At 50.8% G+C, this 20,771-nt stretch overlaps 1 long non-coding RNA gene across 1 annotated transcript; it reads right to left on the bottom strand.

The window, feature by feature from the left end:
- Nucleotides 1-15,096: 15,096 nt before the first annotated feature.
- On the bottom strand, nt 15,097-18,807 carry LOC118501495. The gene is made up of 2 exons (XR_004904119.1): nt 17,814-18,807; nt 15,097-17,782 (listed from the first exon to the last, which is right to left on the bottom strand). It is a non-coding gene; the product is annotated as an uncharacterized LOC118501495 (long non-coding RNA).
- Nucleotides 18,808-20,771: the final 1,964 nt, after the last annotated feature.

Genomic DNA, 20,771 nt, shown 5'->3' with positions numbered 1-20,771 from the left:
GCACTGAGGCGGGGAGACGCTCACCATCAGGACACCCCAGCGGCCTTCTGCGTCCGCCCTGCGTTGTCATTTCCGATCCTCCTAACCATACGCAGGACCTGTTTTAACCTGAGAAACCACAGAGTACTCAGAACGGGGAAAGTCTGATACAAAGAATTATTAACTACAACAGGAGGCTGGAGTAACAAGGGATTGGCGAGTAGGAAGTAAAGAGAAAGCAAGAATACAGGAATAGCAGATAAAGAGCAGCCCCCACCTGTAGGGCTGAGGTAGGGCGCCGTGCCCCGAGCCCCCCTGCAACCGCCCCCAAGAGCCTGGCTGGAGAAGGAAACGGTTGTGCAGAGAAGTTACACAAGAGCTGCACGGCTGCCACGGAACTTTCTGGGAAGCCGTCCTGTAGGATGCCGGGGAAGAGGCATTCCATTACTCCCGGGTGGGGGTAGGTCCTGGACACCTGCGCCCCAAGAGCCTGCTGCTGGAAAAGCTGCCCCCTGCAGGTGGCGCGGGGCGCTGCGGCTGCTGCGGCCGCAGGATTCGGTCAAAACCAGGAAGCAAACCTCCTCCCCAACAAAAATGCTCCCGCGCCCTCTGCTGGCGAGACTTCCCACTGTGCCGTCTGGCAAAGGAGCAACGTTTGCAGGACCCAGATCCGTTTTCACAGAGAAAGCAAACATGGTGATGAATCTGGCGCGGAGAGGCAACGAAGAGTGGCCGGCGCAGAATCGTGAGTTCCATTTTTACAGGCGAGGGAACGGGCTCCAGAGAGGGGAAGCAGCACAACCAGTGCTCACGTTTGCCGAGCTCTACGGGGCACTTAGAAAGCAGGCTGCAAAATGATCCATGTTCCATCGTTGTGGTAATAACTCCGCTGACCGTAAACGTGCCCGGGCAGAGCTCCAGCGCGGAGGAATGCACGCCAGGTGCCAGTGGCTCCCTCCAGAACCCGGGGACGACCGGGAGCTCTCCTTGCTGTATTCCTAGGTTGAACGGTGTGAGATTGCTGTGCTTGTAGTTAAAAATAGTGAAATAACTGACAATTTCATACAGTCCAACATAGTATTTCGGTGATGTAGTATTCGAAATTTTCACAATGAACATAAATTACTTTTATAAACAAGATATGCATATGTTACTAACATATATGTATATATTACTTATATGTTTACATGCCCACAGTAAATGTGTGTATTATGCATGTATGTACGTTTTGGAAAGTCCTCCCTCCAACTGTCTTTTTATTGTCTAAAGATTTTATTTCTTTACTTTTAGAGAGAGGGGAAGGGAGGGAGAAAGAGAGGCAGAGAGACAGCAACGTGCAAGAGATACATTGATGGGGTGCCTCTTGCACGCCCCCAACTGGAAACCTGGCCCACAACCCAGGCAGGTGCCCTGACCTGGAATCGAACTGCCGACCTCTCGGTTCACAGGCTGGTGCTCAGCCCACTGAGCCACACCAGCCAGGGCTCCAACTGTCTTCTGCCTATAGTGGAATCTTTTGCTCCAGTAAAACACGTACTTAAGCTAACAGGGATCCAAAGATGGCAGGGGAAATATTTGTATTCGACACACTGCAAGTCCCCGGGAACTACTCGATAGTGGCCCACACTTTGCTTCCGGACAACTTCCCACATGAAAAAATGGTCATGTGTGTCCTCCCTACTTATCTTATGAGATTTAAGTCATGAAACAGGCGCTCCTATTGAACAATGGTGGATCTCATGTGGCAGTTAACCAAACTTAATTTTAGAAAGTATGCTCATTATGCTTTGTCCTAAATCCAAATATTCAGAATTAAAGAAAACATTTCAATGTCTGCAAAATATATGAGAATAATTTCAGGGAAAAGTTACTTTGCCTTCATTAATTGCCTGTCCAAAAAATGGTTGGGTTTTTAGGGGTTTTTTTAGCAAATATGATATCTAAAAAAGAAGCTGCTGCCCTGGCTGGTGTGGCTCAGTGGGCTGAGTGCCAGCCTGCGAACCAAAGGGTCACGGGTTCAATTCCCAGAAGGGGCACATGGCTGGGTTGCGGGCCAGGTCCCTGGTACGGGACATGTGAGAGGCAACCGCCCATTGATGGTTCTCTCCCTCTCTTTCTCCCTCCCTTCCCCTCTCTCTAAAAATAAGTAAATAAAATCTTTTAAAAACAGAAGAAGCAGCTATTTATGATTCTGACTGTTGTAGTAGGCAGGATAATGACCTCCCCAAATGACCATACTCTATAAGTTTCGGACCCTGTGAACATGTTACATAACCAAGGGGGAACTGAGGCTGCAGCTGGAATTAAATGTGCTCATCAGCCCAGGTTATCCGGGCGGGCCCAATGTGATCACAAGTCCTTGAAAGTGGAAGGGACCCAACATAGCAGAATGTACATGGGTGGGCAAAAGTAGGTAAATACTAATAAATAATAGCCTGGTTGGTGTAGCTCAGTGGGTTTTGCATGGGCCTGTGAACCAAAGGGTCACCGGTTTGATCCCCAGTCAGGGCACGTGCCTGGGTTGTGGGGCAGGTCCCCAGTAGAGAGCATGCGGGAGGCCACCTCACACTGATGCTTCTCTCCTTCACTTTCTCCCTCCCTTCCCCTCTCTAACAAAAAAAAATTAAATGAAATTCACATAGAATTACAAAGAATTCAGCAGAGCCAATTGAAAAAGAATAAAACCGGAGGATTCACTCTTTGCAATTTCAGAACTTCCTCCGAAGCAACAGTAATCCAGACAGTGCGGCCCTGCCTGGTGTGGCTCGGTGGGCTGGGTGTTGTCCCGCAGCCAGAAAGTCACCGGTTTGATTCCCCTTGGGGCACATGCCTGGATCGAGGCAACTGAGGGATGTTTCTCTTCCTCTCTTTCTCCCTCCCTTCCTCTCTCTCTCTCACAAGACAAACAGACAAACAAAAAACACCCCACAACAGTGGGACAGTGGCATAAGAATAAACATGTAGAGAAGCGGAACAGAATTAGGCGTGCTGTAATATTCTGACTGTGGAGGAGTATACACAGGTACACACATGTGTCAGAACTCATCAACCTGTGCACTTAAAAGTTAGAAATTAGCCCTGGCTGGCATAGCTCAGTGGATTGAGCTCGGCCTGCGAACCAAAGCATCACAGGTTCAATTCCCAGCCAGGGCACATGCCAGGGTTCCAGGCAACGGCCCCCAGCAACCGCACATTGATGTTTCTCTCTCTCTCTCTCTCTCCCTCCCTCCCCTCTCTATAAATAAATAAATAAATAAATAAATCTTTAAAAGTTAGAAATTGCATGTAAACAGTCGAGATGATGAGAAAACAAAACGCCCCGTAACTCAAAGAGTAAGCCAGAATCCAGCAGAGCCCGCACAAAGCGCACGCTGTGGAGCGCTTCGCTCAGCCGGAAGGGGCTTCACACGCACTCACCGCAGATCGGGGTGTGTGACAGCCTGCCGGTGTCTCTGCTTTGGGCTTATCTGATGATGCTTGTTCGTAGATGGAAGCTTCCCCAGTAGAGGATTCCTTGGGGAGACTTGGGAGGAACCCTTGGTTTGAGGCGGGAAAGAGGAAGCCAGGAGGGACACAGGCAGGGCACGGAAGGCCCCTGGGTCAGGGTGTGGAGGTCGGCCGTCTGGAAGGAAACAGACGCTAGAGGGCGCGAAGACGTGCGTGTCAGAAGCACCAACGGGGACAGGCTGAGGACAGCCTGGAGGGACCAAAAGCATCATCGAGAGGACGTTTGGGAGGGCGGTGGGTGGTGGCGGGCGTGGGCGGTGCGCACGCTGGGAGGAAACGAGGGTCAGGAACGGGGAGGGGCCCAGAGGCAGGAAGCAGAGTTGTGGGGAGAGCGCAGGGGGGAATTGTGGGAGAGGCAGAAGGCTACGGGACTGTACGGGGGAGAGGGGCAGGGGGTGTTATGTGGGGGGGCATTTGAGGGTGACTCTGAGGACTGGCCACCCGGGGAAGCTGAGGGAATGCAGGATGCCTTGAGGTTTATACTTGTGGGGGGGGGGGGGTTCCAATCCAGAGGCCCCTCCATGAAGCAGAGGCAGCTTGTGAGCTCAGAGGCCTCCGCCTCCAGGAAGCCTGCCCAGATCGCAGCTCCTGTGGCCCTGGTTCTGACTCGCGGGCACCCAGCATTCATGAGAGTAAGTCAGGGCTGATGACATGTGCTCCCTGAGTACAAGGCCCATGTCTGTTCTGTCATTGGGTGGGCGCCCACTCCCACGCCCACCACACACCCACTGGGGAATGTGTGTTGAGAGTGTGAGTGGGTGTGTGTCAGACTGCCCAGGTTCAAACCTCAGCTACTGACTGTCGGTGGCATGTGCGTTAGCGTGCTGAGTGACAGAATGAGTGCCGGGGGGACAGCCTGGGGGTGGAGGGGTGGAGGGACGGTGATGACCGCCCCTGGCCTGGCTCCGCTGGGCAGGAATGGGTCTAGCTCCAGCTACCTGCTTGCCTCTCTGTTGCCTGTGCCGGAAATGCCTGGTTCCCCGGGAGACCAGGTCCTCAGGGGACCCATTCCAGCTCCGAAGAGGGCCAGCCTGGGAATCAGCTGACACCCCCTGACACCACCACATCGTTTCTCTGGGGAGAGCGGCCCTGGTCAGGGTAGTAGTGGGAACCGCCCCCCCCACACACACACATACCTCCTCTCTGGTCAGTGTTCTCACACCTTCCTTCCCAGGCTTGCTGGGCCCCCACCTCTGCCATTGTCCCAGGTCCCAGGCAGACCCTGGGCAGGAGCCGGGGCTCAGGAGAGGCCAGAAGCACCTCGCCACTCTCCCTTTGGACCCCACCTTCTGGGGGTGCCTGGGCCGCCAGGAGGGCTGGGTGTGGGTTTCCCTCCCTGGCGGGAAGACGGAGGGATGGGGTCGGGAGGAGAAAGAACAGGAGCGGAGGGAGTGGAGGGTGGAGGGCTGAGGGGCAGGCCAGGGCACTCGGGTGTGCACTGCAGGGCTGCCAGGCTGCTGCCCGGCCACGGTTCACTGGGCACTGGCAGGGCCACCATGGTAGGCCGGCGACACTGCACCCCAGCGGCACCCAGGCACTGAGGGGCGGGGCCTCTGGAGCTGAGCCCAGGCAGGGCAGGTGGTCTGGCCAAGGCGAGACACCTCGGGTCACCTTGTCAAGTCCAGGACTTTCAAGGCCATCTGCGTCCCCCAGCACCTCGGGGCCCTGCCCTGAGCCCAGCCCCCGGTCCTGCCTGGCATATAGTAGGCTCCTCACACCGGGCTCTTGATCTCCGTGGACCTGCTGAGCCTCACCCAGCTGTAAAAGGCAATCCCCGCTTCCAGGCCCGAAGCCAGGGTCACCCCCACACTTCCTCTCGCACCCTCTGACCAGGCAGGGGCTCCACCCCCTGGCACTGCCACCTCCTCTCCCCACCCCAGCCCACGCCAGCCTGTTTTTAATTCTTTTCCATTTATTTTTGGAGACAGGGAGGGAGAGAGGAAGAGAGGGTGAGAAACATCGACTTGTGAGAGAAACTTCTACTGGTTGCCTTCTGCACACCCCCAACTGGGGACCTGGCCCACAACCCAGGCACATGCCCTGACTGGGGATGGAACCAGCGACCGTTCAGCTCGCAGGCCAGCACTCAGCCCACTGAGCCACACCAGCCAGGGCCACCAGCCTCTCCTGCTGCAGGGGCCTCACTGGTCTCCCCACTTCCACCTTTGCCCCCGCAGTCCACCGTCCTCAAAGCCACCAGAGGGCAGGTTGGACAATGCAGGTCGGGTCACCTGCCTCTGCCGCCCAAAACCCTCCAAAGCCGCCGTTTCACTCAGTGGGACTACGTCCTTGCAAGGCCAGTGCCCCCTGCGCCTGGTCTTCTCTCTGCCCACCCACTTGCTTGGTGGGACGGCCACCCACAGTAAAGCACATCCGGGCGCACCGAATGTGGTCCGGGACCCCGTTTGCCCGAGATCACTTCAGACTGTTGTGTTGCATTCAATGTGAGTTTCTTCACCTGCAACCGTAATGCTGAGCGAATTTATTTGGTGTGATTCTTGGTACAAGAAAAAATCATTATAACTCATGGGATCATGTTTTGCAACTTTTCTGTAAGTCTAAAAACATTATAAAAATAAAGTTGATTAGAATAAAAAAGAAAGAAAAGGGGTGAGGAACGGGAGTACTTGTACTGAAGAAGGAGCCGCTGCCCAGACGAGGCCTAACTTTGTAAGAGCCGCTCCTCCTGTGCGACCGCCGAGCACCAGCCCGCGGGCCGTGACCAGCCTGACATGCACGCGCACGTGTCCGCGCACGTGTCTGCGGGGCAGGTGCAGCCCTCCTGTCCTAGCCGGGTGACCCGAGCAGGGCCTCGGGTCGCACAGTCAGAGGAAGCAGGGCTCAGACAGGAACCCGGGCCTCCCCAGGCAGAGAGACGTTCGGGAGGGAGGGCGAGGCGCGAGCAGCTGCAGTGCCGGCCAGCAGGGGGCAGTCGGGTACCGCTGAGGGAGCATCTCCGGGGACCTTGGAGGAGGAGAGGGATTTCCATTGCAGACGGGGGGGGGGGGGGGGGGGGGGGGGGGGGGGGGAAGAGAACAGGCCAGAAAGCGGGAATGGGACACTGAGGGGCTGTGTGGGGGGATTGGGTGGTTCCTTTAGGGGGAAGGAGGAGACTGCCAGGGTGAGTGGGTGTCGGAGGTTGGACGGAGGCAGGTGAGGATGGGGGCCCTCCGGAGTCAGTGATGGCGGAGGAGCGGGGAGGAGGAGGCGGCTGGGCGAGCTCAGCGGGTCTGGAAGGCGACACAGAGGGCGACCCGGTGCCAGGGCCCCCGTGAGCAGAGCAGGGGATTGTAGGGAGAGGCGAGGGAGAAGGAGACAGCGGGGGGGCCTGCAGGACTTGCTGACTGGGGGGTGCCTCGGGGAGAAAGGGAAGGTCAGGGGGACAGCCTGCGGAGGGAGGAGGGTGCCAGAGCGGAGGGGTCCAGCCCAGAGCTGAAACAGGGGTTTGCAGCTCTCGGGTGGGGAGACACCCGTATGGAAACTACTGATGGAGGGAGAGACTAGGGCAAGCTGAGCTCGAGTGGCCTTACCTCCCGGAGGCCTCCCCTGCCCTCACCTCCCACCTCTCCGTCCCAAACGTTACTCCTTACCTCCCCCACCCCCACCCCGTGACCACTAACTCTGTCTTTGTCATCTGGTCATCCCTCCAGGTGTCGAGGCCACAAGGTGTAGATGGTCACAGCTGGTTCATCTGTTTCCCCAGGCGCTATGATTGGGCCTAGCTCATGCTGTTAGAGTTCATTGAATGAGTGGAGAGAATGAATGAATGAGTGAATCTCCATTCGGGAGGCAGGAGAGCCCAAAGCTGCTCAACTGCACAGAGAAGCCAGAAAGACCCGCCCAGGTCCCCTCCTGCACACCGTCCCTGGGCAGCTAACCCACTCCGGTGTCACCCTCTGGGTGGTCCCTGGTGGTCGGCAGATCCAGACACGGTCCACCCCGGGGCTCCTGCCCATCTGCTTTGATCGCCCACTGGGCATCTCCGCTCAGACATCCCGTGGGCCTCCCAAGCTCAACGGTCCAGCGCTCACCTCGCTGTCTTCGTCTGCCCCCGAGCCTCCCAGCCCATCCCTTCCCACCCTGCTCCGTCCTGGGGAAGGCACCTCCATCCATGAAACTCGAATCCCCTCTCAAAGCCCTTCTCTCCCTCGGGCCCAGCGTGGGGACCTCGCTCCCTCCACGCTCGGTCTCCGGACCCCCAGTCCCGCCCGCCTGAGATGCATCTGTTTTATCATCTGCTCCCGCGGCCGAGCCCTGACTCCTCTGGAGATCCAGAGCCTTGGTCACCAGCTTCCCGCCAGCTGCTCGAGCTCCCCCCTCCCCCTTCCACCTCTCCCAGCTTCCCCACAGCCACCCTGGGCTGCCGATGCCTGCGTTTCACACCCCCAAGCCTCTCAGGCTGTCCTCTCTGGATGAAGGTCGTGCTTCTCCCTTCCCTCCAGCAACCCCTGTTGCTCTTCGAGGCTCAGCTCTCGTGCCCCTGCTCTCTCCGCCCCCCCCCCCCAAGAGTTCAGGGAGACAGCGCTGCCTCTGTGCTCCCCGAGGGCGAGCTTCCCTTGATCAGCTGGTACTCAGTGCCAGCCAGGTGTATGTTGACCCCCATCCCTGTGACAGCTCCCTGGGTAAGGTGATCATTATGCCCATTTAACAGAAGAATAAAACGAGCCTTACAGGACTTATGTAACTTGCCCGGGTTGGAGCCAGGCTCAGAGTGTGAGTCCCGCGCCCGCCGCAGGGAGGCGTGCGATCACTGCTTCTGGGAGCCGCTCCGCGTCAAGACCCGGAGCTGCCAGGGAGAGTCCGTCGCTGCTCTGCGCCGCCAGCGCCTTCTCGGCGACTGGCTCCCAGCAAGTGCTCACTCCGTGCGTGTTCTCGCGTGTGCACACTCTTCTCTGTACGGCTTTATGGGCGTGCAATAAACTACTACTAACGCTCACAGTGTGTAATTTGATGAGTTTCGACAAGAGTGTGCATCCGCAAAACCAACACGGCAGTCAAGGCAAAGGACATGTCCGTCGCCCCCTTTCCTTGTGCCGCTTTGTGACTCCTCGTCTGCGGTTATTTTAGATTAGTTTTCAGTTTTGAGGCTCTTATACAAGTGGAACCAGGCCATGTGTACTTTTAAAAACCGTCCCTGGATAGTGTGGCTCAGTGGATTGAGTGCCGGCCCATGAACCAAAGGGTCGCTGGTTCAATTCCCAGTCAAGGCACATATCTGCTTTGTGGGCCAGGTCCCCAGTAGGGGACACGCAAGAGGCAACCACACATTTACATTTCTCTCCCTCTCTTTCTCCCTCCCTTCCCTTCTTTCTAAAAATAAATAAAATAAGATAAAAACTGGCTTTTCCTCCTCAACATAATTATTTTGAAATTCCTCCTTGTCATTGTTTTGACAAAGCATATCAAAGTTTTGTTCAAGGTTTAAAACTTTTACTCTTCAAAGACATAGCTACAAAATGTCACAAGGAAAGGCACATACGGGGGGAGAAAATGTATTTAAAACATACATTGACAAAGGGCTTGTTTCTAATGTATATAAAAGCTCTTATAACTCAATGATAGAAAGATAAAAGCCACATAAAAACTGGGAAAAAAATTGAATAGACACGGCATGGCCAGTGTGGCTCAGTGGGTTGGAGCATCGTCCTGTAAACTCTAAGGCTGCAGGTTTGATTCCAAGTGAGGGCACATGCCTAGGTTGTGGATTCGATCCCTGTCCAGGTACTCACTGGAGGCAACTGATTCATGGTTCTCCCTCACTGCAGTGTTCCTCTCCCCTCCTCTCCTTCTCCCTCTCTCTCTAAAAGCAATGAAAAAATGTCCTCGGGTAAGGATAAAAAAAAAGTTGAATAGACACTTTGCAAAATATATATACATATTTTTGGCAAGTAAGCACCTGCAAAGATGCTCAACATCACTAGTTATTAGAGAAATGAAAATTAAAACCACAATGTGATACCACCACATATTCACTGGAATGGGTAATATTTAAATACATGACCATACCAAATGAGGGTGATGAGGAGGAGCAGTTCGGGACTCTCATGCACTGTTGGTGGGAATGCAAAATGCATCCGCTCTGCAAAACAGTTTGGAAATTTCTTAAAAACTATGCATATAGCTGCCATACAACACCCGGAGAAAAAGGAAAGCATATGTCCACATAGACTTGCACACAAATGTTTATAGCAGATGTATTTATAATTTCCAAACACTGGAAATAACTAATTATAATATCCGTACATTGGAAAGTATTCCAGTAGAAATGTTTGTTGTGTTGAGTGTGTTACCAAGTAGGCCAAGGACAGTGCATGCAATACTGAATTTGCACACTAGGTGGCGGCAAAAGCTCACTCATGTCCAGTTCTGTCACTGCATCTTTGGGGTTCCTCTTCCTTACCGAAGCAGGCAAGGCAGGCGGATATCCCCGCTTAAACTGGTGAAAAAACGCAGGCCTGGAGAAGGCCAGTGACACTCCAAGTTTGCCAACTTGTCAGAGCCAGGAGCCAGGATCTGACCCACGTCTCCTAGATATATTCCGGGCTTCCCAATCACCTCCATCCAGGTGGACACTCTCACCCCCGTTTCCCCCACACCCCCTGTCCGACCCGAGCCCCATGTCCTCTCTCCTAGTCTCACCCCTCTGCTGAAGCCAGACACCTGCTGTCCGAGCCCATACCAACTGGCTGGACCTGGGGGCTCCAGGGGAAGGTTGGGGAGGCTGGGAATGGGCGGAGCTGCCGTTTGAATTCGGGTTTGTTTTAGCCTGTGCACTTCCGGGCTTGCCGGGATAAAAACCGAAGGAATTGGGTGTGTGAAGGGCAATTCCATACTTGAGGGGTGTGTGTCGTGAAGGATCTATACCCTTGGACATACATAGCCTTCGGGGACATTTTATGTTGACTGCCCCCCTCCATTTTTCGTGCTCAGAGGGTTCTGGCCTAGTTTTCTGCCCTTTCCTGTCCGTGGCCTTTACACTCCCAATCCCAGCTAACTTTGAACACAGGAAACCAAGTAGCCCCTGGCAAACCCCCGCCCCTCTTTTGCTCCTAATATATCTCACTGTTTCAAGGGACCTTCCAGCTCCGGGAGATCATGGGAGACCTTTCTCCAGAAGAGGCCCTGGTGAGACGCTGAAACTCAGCATCAAGGGGAACCATGGTATCAAATTCAGCGTTTCCCTCCCCTAGCCCCAAATAGAGCACTTCAAGGGAAGAGAAAGCCCCACTGCCCGGGGTCTGCACAGGTTGAGTGGGCTGGCTGCTTCATCTGTGGACACTGCTGCAGTGAAGAAACCACGCCGAGTTCAGAGTTCAGCACCGTAGGAAAAACCCTTTACGGAGGCCCTCCCACTGGGCTGCGTCACAGGACCCCCGTGCTGGGTGCAGCATATCCAGACCCGTGTGTCCCCCTCTCCTCGGGCCCAGGGATCGTCTGCCGCACCTGCTCAGGAAAGTCTGGGCAGGCACCCTGGGAATTTAGAGCCCAAGTGCGCCATCTGGGGTATTTGGGTATTTCATTTGTAACTGAGGGAGTATTAGCCGGTATCCAGGCCTTCCCACGGAACAGGAACACAGGACCAGTTGTTCAGATGCTGACAACTGATGAAGGTCAATGTCACTTTGCATCACCCAGGACTCAGGAGGGATTATCAAGATAGCTTTCTATTGGCTAAAGTGCCTCAATTCCCAAGGGTCTTTGTCAGCAGCAATGGAAACCCAACCTTCTGGTCCTCCAGCAGTCTCTCCGCCTGACCCAGCTCACTGGCCAACTGAACAGAAGGAAATATGCTGTTTAAGTGCCCCTCCCCGCCCTTCAGGGGATGCCGAGTCCCTCTCCCTGGCTGGAAGAGGGTGCTTTTACCTCGAGTGTACTTGTCACTGGACACTGAGGCAGCAACAAGATGGACCGCCCCCCGCCAGGGCACATGGACAGAAATTTGGTTTACACACACAAGAGTCACACCAGTTAAGAGCTTTTAAAATTTTATTAATATGAAATCTTTCAAGTTTTTTATTGTGAGGCTTCTCCAAACACTAGATGCATGGGGAACACCTGCAAATTAACAAGGCAATTAGTTACATTAAGTCTCCGTGGAAATACAAACTGATCCCAAGCTCCCAACAAACCTCAAGCTACTTAACTCCAGAGCCCAGCTAGCAACCTGGAGAGAAAAGGAAAATGGAGAGTCCTAAGGCAGAGGTTATTCAAGCAAAGATGCCGCAGGGACTTGAACCCTGTCCCGGAAACCAGGAGTGCCAACCACCAGCATCTTTTGCTTTTTTTTAAAAAAGCTAGGAAAAGGCCAAAAAGCAAAACCTGAGAAAACAAACACAAGATTGTTTTCTCAGGAAAAGAAAAACCTTTGCAAACCCTACTGAAGAGCGCTGCAGAGTCTGCTCCCGCTAAGATGCTAGCTTGGTCAAGTCTTAAAGTTCACCTGAAAAAGTCTTAGCAGAGAGATTTTGCAATCCCACCCATCAGCCCTCTCCGTCGCTGAGATGCCTGTCTTCGGTTTAGGTTGTGCCTGCCCACCCAACAGTACAGTCTGCTTGTCACTGGGTAATAGTGCTGCATAGTTAATAAAACACCTTCAAGCTCAGTGTGGTTTTAGTAACAACCGTTTGCAGGCAGGCAGATTAACAGCCTTTTCTAGTAGAGTGACCCACCGGTGACCTCAGCACAACTGTTACCTTGAAGTGATTTGGCAGCATCGAGGTGAGGGGTGAAGGGTCTGCCCTAGGCCAAAGGCAGGGAGAGGCGATGTGGCAGAGAAGTTGCTTGTGGGGAGGCCTTGCTTAAGAGGCTTCTGGAAAAGCTAGGGAAAAGTGGTTGCCCGCTTTCCCCCCTTTCCCTCCCCTTCAAGCATCACTTGGGGTTCTTATAAAAAGAGCTGCTATGAAAACAGCTGAACTGTTAGGACCAGCCCAGGGGTTCGCAAGACCCTCAAGCATTCCTTTGAATGCTTCACCCCCAAGGAGGACCGACGCTGGAACGTTAAGGCAGGCCCTCGTTTCTGTTAGAGGACGGGGTTACGAGGCTGACACGCTTTTGACCTTAGTAATAAAAGTGCTTTGTTGTCTCTTGCCACAGGAAGGCTCCATGGATGTCCTACTTTGAGCCTTCGGTGCCTTTAGTGAGGTGTACCTGAAAAACCTTAAAAAAGAGGCTTAGCGCCCACCTCACCCCTCCACCCCCAGGCCAACAACTTGCTCACGAGCCGCTTCCTCCAGCATAAAGCTGAAAGTCTATTCGACACTAGATTTTTCCCCATTAAACAGACCTGGCTTGGTATGTAAACAGAAAAAGCTTGTTCACCTGTTGTCCTCATTTGTCCACTGGTGAATTCAACTGGAAGCTCCTTCTATAGTCTGAAGAATACCATCTGAAAGAACTAGCGGTTCCCAATCCCCACACAGAACATACGCTCTTTGTTTAGAGTAAATAAGCTATTTTTCCTTACTGGGTCTGGCTTCTCTGGCCCTTCGCATACGTCTGCTGTTTGTCTGCTGTTTGAATGTTCCTGCGTATAAGAATTAAGACCAAGGGAGGGGAGAGAGAAACCCACACAAAGATAGTGCACTAAGACCACTGAACTGTGTGAAATATTTCCACTTGCCAGTTTAACTTCTTGAAGACAGTTGCTTGTTTGTGATTTATTTCTTGTCACTGACTTTAAGCTGAATCTGGAAAAGACTAAAGGCTTCAGTGCCCTCCCCACCCACCCTACCAGAGAAGAACAAAAAGCGTTTTTACCTAAAGCACACAGCAAAATGTACTTGGCTTCAATCACAAACACAAATGCTTAAAGCTGCAGAAATCTCCTCAACACTCAGCCTTTATCACTCAGCTGGATTTTTCCTTCAACAATCACTACTTCCAAGCATCGGGGAGAAACACAACTCTTAATCATACTCCAGTCGTCTCGCAATGCATTCTAATAGCAGCAGATCAGAACAGTACTGCGTTACTTGCCAACAGAACAGACAGACCTGAGGTCAAGACAACTGCATTCTGTGTAGTCTGTGAAAATAAAGCTAAGACAAGTAAGCCCCGCCCCCTCCTCCCTTCCCTCCAAAATCAGGGGAAAAATTTTAGTTCAGTATGCTGGTAAACTCACTGCAAGGTCTCACTCTCTCACTAGGAGGAAGAGGAGGCAGAGCCAAGCGTTTAAAGGCAAGTCAAAATCCTGAACAGCTTCAAGAGATGAAATGAAGCCTCTGCAAAGGAAAATTCTTTAAAAAACCACATGCCCACCCCACCAAGTGTCTACATAAGAGGCCAATAGTGTAAATATCAGCTAACACTGCATGAGATGGTCATTAGCATTTCATGTTAACATGCAAACTTTGGAAACGTAAACAGTATTGCATTCCTCTACAGTTTACAGACCCCTAGCATGGTGTATGTAGGTGCAAGTTACCTGTTTTTCTGATCATTATCTCCCACCTGTCTAAGAGGAATTTATTCCTTATTTAGAGGGCCTCTATTGCCTTGTGCCTGGTATTATTAAATGCTCATCACTTTATGAAGAATAAAATTTGTATTTCCTGCCTTAAGAGTTAAATTCCTTCTTCCGCTCAATTCCTGATCTTGTCCATTATAGAGTGTTCGCAGACAAAGTTTCTGAAAGATTAGAGAAGAATCCCCCCAAGATTGCCCAACACTAACTACAAACAACATTTTATTTAAATAAGGAGACAGTTGTTTCCTAAAAGCATACATTCTCTATTAAAAATGTTTTATTTTCAACGATTTAATGGTTTTCTGCACAATATACATCACATTTAAATTTTAGCAAGATTAACATCTGATTTTTGTTAACAGCACACCTTTATCCTATCCTTTCATAGGTTTTTCTTTTTTCCCCAGAGATTTGATGCCAAACAAATTTTAGTTCTACAAACATATTTTATGATTAAGGCACTAACCTGGAGAGGCTCTTGGGGAATTAACTTGCCTCTGAGTGAGGTGCTATCCCATCACGGAAGCCCACGGACGGAGTCCTACCGATTGTTAAAAAGGCTGGATGGGAAAATTCCCACGATCCTGGAACGCCCTAGGGAAGGGCCCAGGAAGGCGGCCGTGTTCAACACTCAACACCTCCACAGCTCTCTGTAAAAACCAGCACTCATCCCTGACATGCAATACTGCAGATGCAAGTTAAACTTATCTGTTAACAGTTGCCTGCTGTTTTCTGCTCCCAGATGAAATGAAGCAGCTCTTCAGATAACGAAGAGAAACCTGTCTGAGGCAAACGAAAGATTGGCAAACAGCACAGCCTCCTCTGAATCCACTTGATCCCACTCATCTGAATTACTTCAGCTTCGTTTATTCCGGGGTTAATGTAGTATTATCATTTTCATTTTGTTTCACTTATTTTCTGCTTTTGTAAAAGCAGTATTTTGAGATGGACTTTTGATCTTCATTGCATTCATCAATTCATTATTTGCTCATCAATTCATTATTTTATTTCTCATCAACTCATTTTTGTGGGTATAGCTCGATAAGCCATAACTTTAAAATAGTAGATTCCATTAACTTTACTTTTTCCTTCTTTGACTCCATTAACTTTAAATTGGTAGATTTCATTTGTTTTTTTTTGTGGGGTTTTTTTTTGGCACATGTAGACAATGTTTTCATCAGCAGTAAGGATCTCAGGGCCATGCCTTTTCCCCAATGAAGGTATGAAATATAATCTTTTCTGCCTTTACTTATCATTCACCAAGGAGCTGTTCCCTCTCCATCTAGGCCATCATTACTGTCGAGCTGGTTATGACTCAGAAGATGTCATCTGAAAAAAGTCTACAGAAAAAAAAGTTTCCCCTCCCTCATCAACAAAAGCCCACCCTTTTATCAGTTATGATTTACAAATACTTAGAAAGCAAAAATAAAAATACACATTTGGCAATAACTTTAAAGCATACCTTAACATCTTGTTTTGCAGTCATATAAAGGAAAAGTATTTTTCCTACACTGAAATAAAAAACTTGCTGTATGTGCAACTGAAAACAGAATCTTACTTGATAACACAAAAGCTACCATCAGAAGAAATCCCTTCAGGGTCATTAAGCCACTTCCTCTGCTTTGAAGCTCCTACAGAGTTTTAAGTTTTATTAAGTCACCTGAAAAAAATTCCAAAAGAGAACCACACACTACCATATCCAAACTTAAGCGTTTCAAGAATTCCCCCAAAGTTTTAGTACCAGCCCACACTTTCCTTCCCCAGGCCCTACACTTGGAATCCAGTGGATCTGTATGAGAACGTCCCAAGCTGCTCAATTCAAAAATTGAGGGAGAACAGAAACTTGAAGATTGGGAGTTACTTGCCAACTTGAAAGTTGCGATTTCTTAGTTTTTCCATCCTAAGTATTTTAAGTTCTCTGGCATGAGTTATCTGAAATCATAAACTAAACAATTACCTAACCCCAACCCTCCCAATCCCAACTTTAACAAGCCACTGCCAAAGACTAATTACCAAAATTTGCCCCTCCCCTTCAATAAAAGGAATTTTAAAAGTCACATTATTTGAAAACTTAACTTCAACATCTGGCCTAGTCAAGCTCTTCTGAAGTTCTCCTGAGGTGACTGAATGTGAACCAAAGCTGCACTGTGCTGTCTGCATTTCAGCTTCAACCGGAAATACTCCTCCAAGGGAAAAAGCAGCTCCAATCCCTAAAGGCGTTGTTGCCAACAGCATGTCAGTACAATCCTTGTCTAACCCCGAATTTGTCAACAGTACTACACAATCTGCAGAAAATCTTAGGGGAAAAAACATTTTCTCCCCCACCCTCTTCCCTGTTAAGACCACCCCAAAATACTTCAAGTAAAGGTGTCACATACTTTAAAATCTGATTAAGGGGTGGGGGGAAAAAAGAGTAACTACCAGCCATTTCTCCAATGGACAGCTCAGCCACAGACCTAGTTTTTTAGAAACCATAAACCTGTGGTGTTCTGTTTATCCTGATACTGGATTTTCTTTGTTTCTGTCACCTTGTGTCATTTGCCTTTGAGATTCTAGCCAGACCTAAGGGAAAAGAACTCAAAACATATTTTGCCCCCACCCCCACAAAACTCCCCCCCTGGTTACACGCCCAAACTCAACATTCACATCTCTTTACAAAACTAAAATGCTTCGTATCACCCCAAGCTAATTTAAAAAAAAAAAAACAAAACCCTGGTTACAAGACTTGTCTTGATTTTGTCTCAAATTCATTTGTTTCCCTCAAATTGGTTAAAAGACAAAAACCATAAAACTTGCCATCTACCACTCCTCCGGGCCTTGGGAGTCTGCCCTCAAAAGCTTCAGACAAGCTGCTGAGAAAATAAGCCTGAAAAAGAGAAACCTACAACACCCGGAAATCGGCCTACGTCCCACATTAAAGCCCTCGCTCGCCGCTGCAGCGCACGACTCCCCCGTCACCCTGAGTGAAGTGAGGTTACCATACTCCTGTTACCAAGCACCTGGACGCGGCCGGCCTCCCGGACTTCTACCACCACCGCTGCCCGCTCGCGGCCTCGCGCGCCGGACGCTCGCTGCTCTAGGCTCCGCTATCTATCCGCCACCGCCCGCTCGCCGCCTCCGCGCGGTCGCCAGGTCGCACGCCGGCGTGGGCACATCGCACTGGCTCCTCCTTCCCGGAATCCTCTCCTAGCTTCACCGCCAAATCGTTAGGGGCTCCTTCCTCCACACCGCACCGGCTGCCGGGCTCCTCCTTCCTAGCTTCACCACGAACTGCATGCTGCTGGCTGCTCCCGGAATCCTTCCTGTCTGGCGCTCCTGTCTTCCTAGCTTCACTGAATCCACTTCTGCGTGGCACCTGGGTCAGCTTGTCAATTAACGCTGGTCCTCAGGATTTAAATCATCTGAGCTCAGTCCAATGCAAAACGTTAAACTGGTGGTGGTTCTTGATCTCCAATTACTTCAGTTAAATCAAAGTCCTTTAAATTTTCCAAAGACGACTAAACTAGCATTTAGGCCTTGCCTTCCAAATTTTTAACTCTTCCAAACATCCTCATCTTCTCAAATCTAACTTCTGCGCCACCAGAAATTAAACTCACTCTTTTACAATTAAGTTATTAAAACTTAATTCCCTCCCTAGTCGTTTTTGTTCTTGTCCTTCGCACAATTTTCTGGCTCTAAACTTTTCTGCCTTCTAATTTTTTGACACCTTGTATGCCTGTGTCCAATACCTTCCCTTACTTTTTATTTGACAATATTTTAACCTTCTATCTTCTAGTTTTCTAGTAGACTTGTCTCTTCTCATTTTCTATCTTCTAGTTTTCTGCTAGACTTCTCATTTTCTATCTTCTAGATTTTACTAGACTTGTCTCTTCTCATTTTCTATCTTCTAATTTCCTACTAGACTTGTCTCTTCTTGTTTTCTATCTTCTAGATTTTACTAGACTTGTCTCTTCTCATTTTCTATCTTCTAATTTCCTACTAGACTTGTCTCTTCTTGTTTTCTATCTTCTGGTTTTTACTAGACTTGTCTCTTCTCATTTTCTATCTTCTAATTTCCTACTAGACTTGTCTTCTCATTTTCTATCTTCTAGTTTTCTACTAAATTTATCTTGTGCCCTTAAGTGGCTTTTGGCTTTGGTTTTCTGCTTCAATACTTTTGCTTTCTACCTTTCGGCTTTAGTTTTCTTTTCCTAGCGTTTTATCTTCCATTTTCCTATCTTCTAAGTCGTCTTCACCTTCCTGCACACTTCTGTCTTCCGAGCTTTTCCCTTCAATTTCTAGTCTTTCCCCAAAATTTAATCCTATCACTCGTAAGTTAACATTTGCCAATCTAGCGATGCCTTAAGATCAACTAGGCCTCAGATGACGCCATCTTAACTGCGCCATTTTGGAAGGTCTATCTCTTAAGTCACCTTCAATCTTTTTATAAAAGACTGGCCTTTAAAATCATCTACTTCTTTAAAATGACGATCATTATATGTCACCTAGGTTTTAATGGCATTTTAAAAGTTTGCCTTTCAATTTAAGGCTTTCTGAATTCGGACTTTGGAGTCCTATCAGCCATTTCTTTGAAAATTATTTCATTAAGTAGTTTCATCTCTTAATTTCCGTCATGTTCTAGCAATATTTTTCTTTTCCTGCGTCTTCATATTTTCTCTTAAGATCTTTACAAAAATTAAGTTTTTAATGCTAAGTATATCTCGGTAAGTACTTCCGCTATTTACATTTTCTATAGAATTATATTAATTCCTATCTCTTTTTTAAGTAGAAAAACTTATCTGGTTTCCTCAAGCAGAGCCTCTCGCCTGAACAGCCACCTCTGCGCTCGTTGCCTGAATGCCTGTAGTCGACTCGGAAGAGGCGTATTTATGGGCGAGGGACAACTCACGCCGCTGGCATTCAATAACCCTCCGCCGCCTTTGTGAGGGAAGCAAAAAGAGTTCCTCAGAAAGATTAAAAATAGAACCTGGTTTACAAGCTTTTCTAGAGTTTTCCTAACTGTTCACGGAAATCGACTGCACACCATGTACCAGAAATGTTTAAGATTCCTTAGTAAGTAGATTTGAGCTTAGACAAAAGTTTAGACAAAAACAATGAAAATCACATTTAAGTAGACCATCAAAACCAACAGCTCAGAACTCAGCCATCGCTTACGAATTTTTCAGTAGTTCTCGGAATACCTTTCGTGTTTTTGCAATACAGGAGGTACTAGTTCGTGCCTTTTGATGTCAGGTTAATACGGATTTGCTGACGGCCTTAATTTTCACTTGGTAACAGCGTCAGCCCGGCTCATACTGCAGCCATTTTAGCAGCAGCGAGGTGTCGGGGTTTTCCCCCCCGAACGGCTGATCGCTCCACTCGTCCCGACTGCCCTTTCATCTGAGAAGGCTGCGCGGCCCGGGCTCAGGTGTCCTGCCGCCTGTGCGAGCCCACTAACAGAAAACACCTTCGCTGGCCCCGCCAGGCTGTCGTCTCACGCCGTCGAGGGGGCACCCACGCCACCTGCTCTCTGCAGCCCGAGGCCTCCGGGCCAGCCCACGGGGGCCGTTTCACGAGCCGAACACTCTTGTTTGTGCCACTAAGGGCCAGAGCCCCCCTGGGCTTTGGATGGCCTGCCGAGACGTTTTCAATCAAGCCTGGGGTAACTTTGCTCTTCCCCAAAGCGGGCCGTTCCTAACTTGACAGGCTTTCGTCTCATCATCATGATTCAAAGCCAAGCCCGCCGTCAAAGTGAAGCTGTGTGCTCTACAAAGTACCCAAAAGGGCCGAGGGTTTTGCCTCCAAGGCGCAGCGCCCTTGGGAGGCCGGCGCCGGCACGGCCGGGCCTGGGGCTGTTTCCTGGGCTGCTGTTTCAGAGCTGTCCATCTCCCTGTGGCTGCACCCGTACGACTTTTTGAATCGGAGCTGGAAAGAGAGCAAAAGCTTTCCTCCAAATACCAAGCCTTTTCTCCTGGCAGTTTGGTTTAGTTTTAAAGACACCCCGGAGTTTCCCCCCAAAAGGGAAAGCTGAGTGGGTTAGGCACCCGACGTAGAACTTGCAGCCTCGGCGCCAAGGGGGCCAGGGGCCCTAACCCCCCGCCCCCCGCCCCGGCGAGGCCTGAAGGGCTGGGAGCCGCCATGGCGCCCAGGGCTTGCAGGACAGAGGTTTGCACGCGGCCCCAGCAGCCGCGCAGAGAAGGGGGAACCGAGGAGAGGCCGGACCGGGGTGCGTACCCCTCGCGGCCCCGCTCCGCCCACGTTAGTTACTCAGCAGGACCCTGAGGCCGCCCCGGCCCCGCCGGCCGGGTAGGGCACAAAGCCTGGGGGAGGGGCGCTGCCCCGCCCCCACGCCCGCCCGCCCGCCCCGCGCAAGGATACGCGGGCCGTGAGCCGCCGCTTCCCTTTGTGAGGCGTCAGCTCCGGGGCGGGGGGAGGCGCGCGCCGCCGGTTCTAACCGGTTCCAGCAGGTTCCAGCAGTCTCTGGGAGCGGTGGCGGTTGGCGCAGCGTGCCAGTGCGCACGCGCGCCCTGCCCCCAGGGTTTGCGCTGGTCCCAGGACCTGGCGTGGGGGGAGGGGGCGCCGCGCTCTGGGCCGCGGGCCCCTGGGCCGCTTTTCCTCCCTTTCCCTACACGTGGGTCGGTCTGGCCGCGCTGGGGCCGCCCGGTCCTTCCATTTTTCAGCCCCTGTGGGCTTTTCCTCCTCTCCTGTCCTTGGTCATTCCCTGCTCCCTGTCTGAAAGTCATCCACTAATCTAAAATTCTCACATAGTCCCCCGTAATGATCCAAGTCTAATCCTTAATTGTAGCATTCCGTGGGTGTTTGTCCTTAGCAGGTCCTACTC

Source organism: Phyllostomus discolor, chromosome 6 (assembly GCF_004126475.2).
Source record: "Phyllostomus discolor isolate MPI-MPIP mPhyDis1 chromosome 6, mPhyDis1.pri.v3, whole genome shotgun sequence".
Taxonomy (NCBI): Eukaryota; Metazoa; Chordata; class Mammalia; order Chiroptera; family Phyllostomidae; genus Phyllostomus; species Phyllostomus discolor.
The sequence above is the reverse complement of the archived record's forward strand: the minus strand, read 5'-3'. Positions and strand labels throughout refer to the sequence as shown.